Source organism: Pteropus vampyrus, unplaced genomic scaffold (assembly GCF_000151845.1).
Source record: "Pteropus vampyrus isolate Shadow unplaced genomic scaffold, Pvam_2.0 Scaffold48, whole genome shotgun sequence".
Taxonomy (NCBI): domain Eukaryota; kingdom Metazoa; phylum Chordata; class Mammalia; order Chiroptera; family Pteropodidae; genus Pteropus; species Pteropus vampyrus.
Window position 1 is genome coordinate 5,260,179 of NW_011888829.1, and position 9,891 is coordinate 5,270,069.

At 41.2% G+C, this 9,891-nt stretch overlaps 1 long non-coding RNA gene across 2 annotated transcripts in view; it reads right to left on the bottom strand.

The window, feature by feature from the left end:
- Positions 1-4,892: 4,892 nt before the first annotated feature.
- Positions 4,893-9,891, bottom strand: part of LOC105291638 — a 12,884-nt gene continuing 7,885 nt past the window's right edge. Inside the window, exons 4-5 of one of the 2 annotated variants that reach the window (XR_002780177.1) lie at positions 9,472-9,576; positions 4,893-5,354 (exon numbers count right to left, since the gene is read on the bottom strand). This is a non-coding gene — a long non-coding RNA (uncharacterized LOC105291638). Of the gene's footprint in view, positions 5,355-8,294; positions 9,577-9,891 lie in introns of those variants that run through there. The other variant, XR_002780176.1, reaches the window with a different exon arrangement.

The following is a 9,891-nucleotide window of genomic DNA, read 5'->3' on the forward strand; positions in this document are numbered from 1 at the left end:
AGGTTCAGTGAAGCACTCCTCAGTAATTGAAAGCATAATATTATTTTCACCATTACTTGAAAATGTCCCCATGGCACGCGTCATATACTGTAATGTGGCTTTGGGGTTTGGCGGATGTGAGTTTGAATCCTAGCCCTGCCACTCGTTTTGGTGGGACTTCGGGCAGGTTGCTTCTACTCTCCTAGGACTGTTCCCCTGGGAAGCAGATGCGCCAGTGGGGGGCAAACATTCCCATTGGTGAGTATTGAGGGAATAAGAAGGTGTTACTGTAGAAGGTCTAGTTCAGCATCAACTCCTCCCCTCTCTGGGGTTCTCTGAGAAGGTCAAGTTCATAAACTCCCTCGTCTCAATACCTCCAAGAAGCCTCTTCCTGAAAGTTGGGGTTTGGTTATGACTCCCTGGGAAGCTCGAATCCTAAGAGGACATGAACTTCTCATGCTTCCTGAAATATTTTCAAGAATGAATTTCCATGGCCCACCTCAAACGGATCCTCAATGTTAAATAAAATAGGTTTAGCACCTCCACCTGCTTATTAGCAAAGGGGTCTCTTTCCTGGCGAGTTACCTGTGCATTATGGGTGTATCCCAGGTCCTGGACCCTTGGCAGCACTCAAAGTATTACCCTACAGTATTTACTAGGGTGACTCAGGAAAATTTAGCCATTATTTACCAAAAAAAAAAAAAAAAGTGTTGAATGAGATCACAGAAAGATTTAGCAAAGGGCTCTTGGAAGTTTGCAATATTCCATCAGAAAGATCTATGTAGAAACATACTCCTGTATGTTCTTGGTTGTGAGTATTTAAAAGTCTTAGCACACAGAATGTCAAATTTGTCTATCAGCTGTGCAAATAATACTACCTATTATTTTTCCATTTAGAACTACACATTTCCTAATTTATACATGCCCCAAATCAAGTTGCTCCTGCCTTATACAGCATCTTGGCTGCTCCCTGGGATGACCTCAAGTGAGTCAACTGCAAAGAAGGCTGATGTTTTTATTTGCAGTTTGTTCTCAGTCCTTGACCTCAGAGAAACTGCTTTTGTGAACAGTTAGGATTCTGCTAGGGGGCGGCTGCTTCTGGAACGAGCCAGTCGTAGGCACCTTCTGTCCTGCTCTGTGTGACCCGTGAAGGGTAAAGGTCTCCTTTCTCAGGAAGCCTGTCTCTCACCATAATAACACCTGAGACCACGCATACAGCAGCATTAACTCATTGGGGGCGGAGGGCAATAGGCAGAAGAGAATCAAATTCACCTCTGCCCAAGGCCTTGAGAATTTTCTAGCTATTTCTCATCCATCTTCTTCCTATGCTTACTTGCTAGCTCCCTGAACACTGGTGACTTAGAAGGAGCGATGCTGTCGTCAAACTCTGTTTCTCTACATTGAACAACTTCTGCCTAAAAGGAAGCAGAGAGAAAAGAAATAGCTGATCCTTGTTTGTAAGCAAGGGGATGAACCACATCAGTGGTTCTAAAACTTAAGCCTAAAAAATCATCTGAGGCTCTGCTTTAAACTGCTGATTACTGGGCCCCGTTCCCAGTGATTCTGGTTCATTAGTTCTAATTCCCCCACAAAGGACCTCCAGACTAGTTACCGGGGTAACGCTGGTGATCAATTAGTCTACCCCAGCTGAAACATCCTGAGGTTTTATTCTTCATCGATGCCCTTTATTCCTGGCCTGGGGCCAAACAGCCAGTCTTCAGGAAACCCTTATCTTGTCACCACCTCACTGCCGTTTGATGTAAGCTGGGTTTCCTGGTCAAATTTCTGACCACACACTCTTCCTCAATAACAACTCAAAGTTCCCGTGTTCTTCCTCTCTCGTCAGAAGCACCGCAAAAGCAAAGCAAAGAGATGCAAGAGAAGCTGGTTTTCAGCTGAGTGGAAAGGAGAGGCTCTTTGATCTGTCTACTGCCTGCTACTGCCTGCTCCCCTGGTCCTTCTCCTCTTCTAGTTGGCACATTGGTCATTTCTTACATTTTTTTTTTTTTTTTAATAAACAGAAGCACTAAGGGCTAAGCAGAACCTTCAAGGGGATCTGGTCCCACCTCCTTATTTTCCAGATAAGGAAGCTAAAGGAGAGACTTGCCCTTTAAGGGACTTGTCCAAGGTCACACTGCCAGTAGAGGCAAAGGTGAGATTCAAATTCAGAGAGTCGGGCTCCAGCACTTACACTTGTAACTAGCATGTTCTATAGTGCATAGATTTGATGAGAAAGCTGTGCCAAGAATGGAAGAGAGACTGATATAACTATGTTAGAAAAATACACGTAGAGTTCAGGGTGAGGCTATCCTCATTTTATTTTTGTAATTTTGTTCTTCCGTCAGTTTGTGGGTGAAAAAGAGGCAAAGCCACATGTTGTCTTGACTATTCAGAAGCATCGACTACACCAGAGATGGGATAAAACACAGATTGTCGGACTATCTGGCTTCCATCACTTCATTATTTCCCCATAACTCACAAGAGAAGGCAGGCAGCGCGGGAGGCAGTACAGGGGGCCCCGTCGGCTCCAGCAGCCTGGAATTCTACTCTCTACTTCCCATTCCACCTCCTCCTACCTACGTTGGACACAAGACTTCTCAACTCTGGGTACCATTTCTTCACCTGTAAGTTGGGAAGAGGATTGTTCAAGGTGATTGCTGAGGCTAATTCTAGATCTAAGATGGGATGTGTGTCCGACTGATGAGCTGTCAAGAGTATTTTTGTAGATCTCCGTGAAGCCGAGGTTGATGGCAAGATTCTTGGTCACTTGCATTTTTATTGACTGGTCTGGTTTTGTGTAAATTCATATCTCCGCCCTCATGAATGAGGAGAATCTTTTCAGCCTTTGTAACTCCCTTCAGCATCTAGAGCAATATTTTGCCAACGGCAGGTATTAGTAAATATTGCAGGGCCAGAGCCAGCTGGGGACCCCCAGAGTCTTAATAAGGCTGCCCCTCTATAGAGATCCTCTCATCTTATTCCTATCTAAGAAGCCACCCTGGAATTTCAGGGGCAAAAGAAGTCAACAAACATATCTGAGTGACCCCGTGACCCCGTGATCTCACGGTGACTAGACAAGAAGATAGCCTCTCTTCTTGACTCTTGTGAGGCTGCTCCTCCCGGCCTCTACAGATATCTGGCTGGAGGCAAAGTATCGGTCATCTTGCTTCTCGCTTGAGTCGTCTGGGATGCCTCAGAGTTTCCTTGATAAAACAAAAGCTTTCAGTCTCTTCAAGAGATCCCCTGTCTCTACCCTTCAAAGGAAAGAATAGTTCCTACTTCTTCTGTGCCTTCATTAAGCTAATGCCCACATAAAATTCTGCTTCAGCAAATACCACTGTAAATATGCGAGTTTTCTTTGTCTTCATATGGTGGACAGGGTGACAAGCTCTCTGAGGCCTCTTTTATAAGGGCACTAATCCAATTCAGGAGGGCTCCACTCTCACGACCTAATCACCTTCCACAGGCCTCACATCCAAATACCATCACATTAGGCAATAGGATTTTAACACATGGACAGGGAGAACATAAACATTTAGTATAGGGCAAGAGTCATTTAGTTCAACAAACTAATTATATTCTTCTCTTAGATAGAACACTTCTCTTTCTCACAAAGTTGCCAGTTGGTGGTGTTTACAAGAAAAGATGTAGATCAGAGTTCAGTGTAGCTGTGTCTGACCTCAGGCCTCTCTTGGTCTCCAGAAAGCAGCAATTCCTTTTAATTCCTCTTTTATCTCTTTTCACACTCCAAATCCTCCTAAAATACCTAGAACCCCAAATAATTCAACAATACTCTTGTGTCTGGGTGTCACAACGCTTTCTTCCCTCTACTGAGAGGCTGGGCACAAAACCTCTTTAATTTCTTATTCCTTTGAGACTATGCAATGATGTCAGGTTGTGAATTGTTTACACCTTTCACCAAAACAGCCAAAAAAAAAAAAATCGAAGTTGGCTCATTTTTCATTGTATGAATTCCACCCCTGGAAGAGGAAGGAATTTGCCTCCAGACTGCCTTCAGATTCAAGCTACATCATCAGCTCTTGGCATTTCCAGCCTGCCAGCCAGTCCTGCAAATTTTGGACTTGCACATCCCTACAATCATGTAAATTCATTCCTTAAAATAAATCTCTGTGTTTCTGTCTTTGTATACATATGTATAATTTTGGTTCTGTTTCTTTGGAGAAACAGACTAATGTACCATATGTTTATTAAGAGTTCATTACATTATAGACTTAATAGCAAGAAAAAGAATATGGAGCTAAAGAAAAGAATATGGAGCTGAAGGCTGGATGGGGAAAGAAAAGTGGCTGAAAATATGTGGGTAGGTAGACAGTGATTGAATAACTAGGAAAGAAACTACATGCCACTTTAAAAAAAAAATGATTTCTCCATTTATTATGCACCTGGGTACCATATGTGCATAGAAATATTTTAATGTAATTGGATATCCTTAAATTTTAGAGATTCCCATGTAAATATCAAACTTTAAAGTAGAATGGGATTAAGATATTAAAAAAAGGATTTAGGCCAACATAAAGCACATGCAATAAAGTATATTTATATTTTATAGGGGATTTTCTGGACTCTTTAGAATCTTCTGGGACTAGATTAAGTCCCTGGGATTCCTAAACCCTTAGGAGTTCTCAGACTATTTTCAGTATTTTTTAAAGTCACACTGAAGATCTTCCTCTGTCTGCTAAGCCTGCATAGGCTCATTAATCTGTCAAATTTTGTTTGCTTTGGGCTGGAATTCTATTAACACAGTGTGATGACATTGCTTATCCTTTCCTGCTCAATAACTGTATTTGGTGATTGCACATATCTTTGATTAATTTTTTAAAATGGAAACATTGCTCAACCGATTAACAAATATGAAATTTATTAGCAAAATCTTTTGAGACAAAGCAGGTCGAAGAGGTAGAGAAAAGGAAGGAGTTAAAGAAAAGAGTTTCTGGTAAGGAAAAGGTAGGGATCTTTGAATTGGATGATTGCTGAGCTCCTTCAAGGCCCAAGAGCTTAGCGAAGTCAGCCCAGTAGCTCATTAACCACTGGGCTTATGGTGGCCAAATGATAAGTGCCTTGGGATTGCATCTTTGCCCGGACTCAAGTTCACACACAGGTGGCACTAGCGAGATGGCTCAGAGAAGCCACCTCAGCAGGCCAGAGTCCAGGTGAAAGGCAGTGCCCTGGAATAGCAACTGCTGCTCATTAAGTCTTGACTGTGGGAGGTTGGAAGCAAAAACCCTCAGCCACGACTGCCTAACTTTGAGTCTCAGTTCCGTCCCTCACTATGTCTGTGACCTATTTGTGCCTCAGTTTTCTCATTGGTAAGATAATGATGATGATGTGTTCTAGAGTTGTTTTAAATCCTTTTCCTGTTTAAACAACAACAAAAGAGTGTATCTCACTACCAGCATTCATTTAACATCACGCATAGGAACGCCACATTTTCTAGGATTTGACATTTTCAGTAACTGAGAATTAACATATTTTGTACATGCGAATATTAAAAACAGAATACTATAAATAGAATGATGTCATTTGTTTCCAAAGACTATTGACATACTAAAACGATGCAAAAATAATAATTAAAGCAAGCTATTTCATGGCAAACTTTGGGGGTAAGGTTAGGACTGTAAATTACGAGTTATCTCGGGATAAAAGCTGCAGCCGCAAGTGCCGCTGGCAAGTATCCTCAGGGCAAACGGGAAAGGGGATAAGGATCGAAAAATTTAGCATAGAAAGTACCTAGAACAGTGCCAGGAACAGAAGCCACCAGTGAAACCAGGTTTGTGCTATGAGTCAGGCACTGTACCAAGCATTTTGTGTACACTTTCTCCCAGTCCCTAGAAGAATCCATCGAGGTAGGTACTATTATTATCTCCATTTTACAGATGAGAAAATCGATGCTTAGAAAGTTTAAGGAACTTCTCCAAAATCACCCAGTTCATCAGAGGCAGAAGCTGGACTCAGACAGTCTTGATATTACCAACTGCCCATTGCCTGCCCCAGAGGGATGAAGGATGTGCCTTTTGGGGGAATACCAAATCAGCTCACTCACCGTGTGCCTTTGGGCAAATTGCCCAGCTTTCTCAAGCTTCCATATTTGTCATCTGTAAAACCAAAACTTATATCCCAGTTTTGATAAAATATTATGGTTATGTATGATGTAATCATTGGGAAAAGTTGGGTGACAAATACACAACAACCCTCTGCACTAATTTTGCAACTCCTTTGAAACTTCTAAAATGATTTCAAAGTAGAAAGTTTAAACACTTTAGTAGGGATGTGCTACTTGGCATTTTTCTTAGTGTCAGGCATTTTTCTTGATGTGATTTGATTTCTAGAAAGTGAAATATGACAAGTACTGAGCAGATTGACATAAAAAACCAAAAGTCTCTCTATAAAGTCTCTTGATTTAAATAGCAAAAACAAATAATTTAAATGATAGAAACACCTTATTTTTAAAAATAATATTTTTTCACAGTATTAAAACTTTATGTTAAAAAGTCCACCAGATTAACAGACTAAAAAAAAAAAATCTCATGATCATTTCAATAGATACAGAAAAAAGAATTCGGCAAAATCCAACACCCATTCACAATTAAAACTCTTGGTAAACTGGGAATAGAGGGGAACTTTCTCAATTACTAGAGACAATCTACAAAAATCCTACAGCTAATATTATACTTAATGTTGAGAAATTCAAAGCTTTCCCACTAAGGGCAGGTAAAAGCGAAGATGTCCCCTCCCACCATTCCTTTTTAAACATCCTAAATAAATGGAGAGATAGTCCATGTTCATGGATAGAAAGACTCAACATCGTCAAGATGTCAGTTCTTCCCAACTTGATCCAAAGATCCAATGCTATCCCAATCAAAATTCCAGCAATTATTTTATGTATATCAACACACTGATTTAACGTTTATATGGAGAGGCAAACAACCCAGAACAGCTAACACAATATTGAAGGGGAAAAACAAAGTTGGAAGACTGATGCTACCTGACTTCAAGACTTAGTATAAGGCCAGAGTAATCAAGGCAGCGTGGTATGGGTGAAAGAAGAAACAAATAGATCAAGGAAACAGAACAGAGAGCCCAGAAATAGGGGATAAATACAGCTCACTGATATTTGACAAAGGAGCAAAAAGGCAATACAATATAGCAAAGACGATCTCTTCGGCAAGTGGTGCTGGAACGATTGGCCATCCGAATGCCAAAGGATGAATCTAGATATAGACCTTACATCCTTCACAAAAATTAACTCAAAATGGGTCACAGACCTAAATGTAAAACACAAAACTATAAAACTCATAGAAGATAACAAAGGAGAAAACCAACATGAACGTGGGCGTGGTCATACCTCTTTAGACACAATATCGAAGGCATAGTCCATGAAAGAAATAATTGATAAGCTAAATTTTATTAAAATTTAAAACTTCTCTGTGAAAGACAATATCAAGAGAATTAGAAGATAAGCCACACATCAGGAGAAAAATATTTGCAAAAGATGCATCCGATAAAGGACTGTTATCTGAAATATGCAAAGAACTCTTTAAAATCAAAAACCAAAGATAAAAAAAAAACCTGATTAAGAAATAGGCCAAAGACCTTAACAGATACCTCACCAATAAAGATATACAGATGGCAAAGCAGCACATGAAAAGATGCTCCACATCCTACGTCATTAGGAAAATGCAAATTAAAACAAGATACTACTTTCTACCTATTAGAGTGGCCCAAATCCAGAACACTGATAACAGCAAATGACATGAGAATGGGAAGCAGCAGGAACTCTCACACATCGCTGGTGGGAATGTAAAATGGCACAGCTACTTGAGAAGACAGTTTGGTGGTTTCTTACAAAACTAAACAGACTCTTACCGTACGATCGAGAAACTGTGCTCCTCGATATGTACCCAAAGGAGCGGAAGACTTATTTCTACGTCAAAACCTCCACAGAGATGTTAACGGCAGCTTCATTCATAATCGCCCAAACTTGGAGGCAACCAAGATGCCCTTCAGTAGGTGAACCGATAAAAAAACTGTGGTACGTCCAGACAACGTAATATTATTCGGCACTAAAAATAAATGAGCTATCGAGTCACGAAAAGATATGGAGGACACTTAAACGAATATCGCTAAGTGAGAAAAAGAATCTGAAAGGGCTACATACTGTATGAGTCCAGCTCAAAGACATTCCAGACAACTACAGAGACTATAACAAAGATCTGTGGTCGCAAAGGTCGGGGACGAGCAGGAGACACGAGTGTCAGAGCGCAGAGGATTCTTAGGGTAATGAAACTACTCTGTATGCGATTATACTGATGCCTATATGTCATTATACATCTGTCCAGATTCACAGAATGTATGACACTGAGAATGAACCCTAAGGTACTATGGACTTTCGGTGACTATGATACGTCAACTTAAGTTCATCCTTGGTAACAAATGCACCATGCCGTGGAGTGATGTTGACAATGGGGAAGCTGCGCATTGTGGGGTAAGGGAAATATATATGAGAAATCTCTGCACGTTCCTCTCGATTTTGTCGTGAACCTAAAACGACTCTAAAAATAAATTTAAAAAAAAAAAAGTCTTTTAAAAGAAAAACCACCGAGTGGGCTGGATAAAGGGATATCTAAGGGCCCTTCCTGAGGTAGGACCACCGTCCATGATGAAACAAGCCTCTCCCATCAGATTCTGTCCCAGCAGAAGCAGAGGTTCTGTGCACACTGGGTCCAGTGCCTCGGCTGCCAGTCGCAGCTCCTTGTGTCATTTCGGGTTAGACACTGCCTCCCTGTTAAATTTCCACCCTTGACGCAATCACTGCTGCCTTCAGGAGCAGCTGGAATTCCTTCTGCCAGGTGTATTTTGTCTGATCATGCTTGGTCACTGCGGAGGTGAACACAGCACTAAAAGACTCTCTGTGTTTTGGGGAGCCGTGAAAACCTGGGGCCAGGCAGGTGGGCTCCAAGCGGCATTCTCAGAAACAGCAACAAAGAGATGGTTTTTAAAAAGCCTGGTGTTTTCCTTCTGACACTCTTAGTGACCAGGGCTTTTGTTCTGGACAGAGAGATCTATATATGGCCCTTTCTTTGTTACCCAACAATTAAGCAGAGCCAGCGCACCTCAGTCGACCTCTCTGTGCCTCAATTCACCCATCTGTTATAAATAAACTCTACTCTGTAGGAACCATGTCGTTTACACAGTGGGGGAGAGAGAGGGTGGGAGGAAAATGAAATACAAATGAAAGGCTTCTTTTTCCTTATTTTAATCGATGCCCAGAATGTCAACGGCAGACCATTTCTTAAACTCAACTAAAAAAAAAAATAAAAATAAAACCCAAAAAACAAAACAAAACAACAACAACAACAAAACCCTTAGCTGACAGGGGAAAACCAGTGAGACGATGTTAGCAGGGCGTAGGACCAGGCTAGATAGAAACAACTGATGTGGTTCTACCTTGGTCCCTTCACAAATAGTACTCACTGGGAGCTGCTCCTTAAGGCCAGGCCTCCTGGGCCATCCTGGGCATCAGATGGAAATGATTTGGGCACATCCGGTATGGCCCGAATTTGATCCTTTGGGTAAGATCTGAAAAAGAAAAGAAGAAGAAAGCAAGCAAACTGATTCCCTGAAAAACTATGCATACTGAAAGCTTGATATTTAATGCTCACCCCTTAGAGCTGTATTCCTAACTCTGGGTTTGTAAGACACAACATGTTTTTTCCCCTAACCCTTTCCAAAAATGCATTCCATAAATTGTTAACATCCCTGCCAATGGCCCCAGTAAACTCACATACCAGCTTTAAAGTCAACCCCTTTTAAACCAATGCATCAGTCCTTTGAGTTAAGGGGATATTATTTCCAGATTCCTATAGCTGTTAGCTTCTTTTTAAAGTTGCGAAT